Genomic DNA, 1,460 nt, shown 5'->3' with positions numbered 1-1,460 from the left:
CCTCTCTGTGGACTGGCTGCTCTATTTGGCCTAGTGGGTCAGGATGTGCTCCAGTCTCTCCTCCTCCCCGGTCATCTGTTCCTGTGTGCTCTGGTGATCTCTATTTTAACTGATTTATTAGATTAAATAACTCACTTTACCCTGGGAAAGTTATTCACTGATACCCTTAGCACACTAAATATTTATGATTAGTTGCATTTGTTTTTGCTTTTCATAAAATGACTTTTGCTAATTATATTTGTATAACTGTACAATTTAACAAAATTGTGTGTAAACTGAAAATAGTGTGAAATGAGAGTAACTTGATAAAATAGGTTGATTTTTTTTCTCTCAGACTGCATGACTGTAAAAGACAGGGAGGGAAAAAATTAACAGCATGCACAGTGATTGCTTAGAAAATATTGTTCAGTTCTTATTCTAGTTTAAAGTAACCGTAGCTGATAACAACAGAGCCCTGGAGCCGCTAACCACAACGTTGACAATCAAGATGAGGCTGTCTGCTCGCTCCTCGGAAATCACGTACAGGGTCACTGAGCCCAAATTGACTTGATGGCAGTGTGTCTGTTTGTGTGTGTGTAGCTGTGTATGTGTGTGTAGGAAGGGGGTAGCTGATACTGGAAATTGTGTTTTATGCATTATAAGTATAATGTATATAAAAAAAACAACATGGAACTAAATAGCGGACCTGACCCTCCACCTAATTCACAATAAAGTTTTTAAAAAACAAGAACAAAAATTATTTATATCCGTAGAGAGAGTAAATAAATAAACAGTGGCAAAAAAGGTATTGCCCTACATAAAAAAACTAACAGATGGATACATATTTATATAATTTTTAAAAGCATTAAGGTTAAAAATAAAATGATTCCCAGTCTTAGTAATTAACATCTCATCTGCTCATCCCAGGTGTACTGGATAAAATGGCTTCTTCTGTGTTTGTAAACTGTGTCTTAGTGTCAGAGCCTTTTGTCTTTGATCAAGCGGGCTGGTCCACTGACGAATGGGCACCTCGCACAACATGAGAGTGCATGTAACAGCTTCCACCTGGATTAACATGGCCTCTGTTAGTCAGCATATCGGAATCATATTAACCACCATGGTTGTTGACGATTTCATATCTGACCCATGTCTACTGGATTCCGTAGATGGGGGTGATTTTCTAATACAGAAAATGATGGTCAAAATGAGAGCCACAATTTTAAAATAGAATCTATCCTGATCTCAGAAGTGGCTTTGTGTTACCTTTTCTCCATGTGGGCAGGAATGTCCCAAAGAGCTGTTGTTCTACTGTGGCTCTAACTCATCTACAAACCAACCACTCTTCAAGCTGCCAGACAAACTGAAGAGCACATGCAGCCATTAGAAATAGCCTTTCAGAATGATGGGGGGAGTGCGGAGTGGAGATCCAAAGCCCATTAGTAGGCCACTGGAGATCCCCTTGCAGAGGGGTCTCAGGGAGG

At 39.5% G+C, this 1,460-nt stretch overlaps 1 protein-coding gene across 6 annotated transcripts in view; it reads right to left on the bottom strand.

The window, feature by feature from the left end:
• The window catches only part of ATF6 (activating transcription factor 6), a 223,077-nt gene that overhangs the window by 60,913 nt on the left and 160,704 nt on the right, over positions 1-1,460 (bottom strand). The window lies entirely within an intron of this gene.

Source organism: Echinops telfairi, unplaced genomic scaffold (genome assembly GCF_000313985.2).
Source record: "Echinops telfairi isolate 266 unplaced genomic scaffold, ASM31398v2 ScPeMD7_7424;HRSCAF=8462, whole genome shotgun sequence".
NCBI lineage: Eukaryota > Metazoa > Chordata > Mammalia > Afrosoricida > Tenrecidae > Echinops > Echinops telfairi.
The sequence above is the reverse complement of the archived record's forward strand: the minus strand, read 5'-3'. Positions and strand labels throughout refer to the sequence as shown.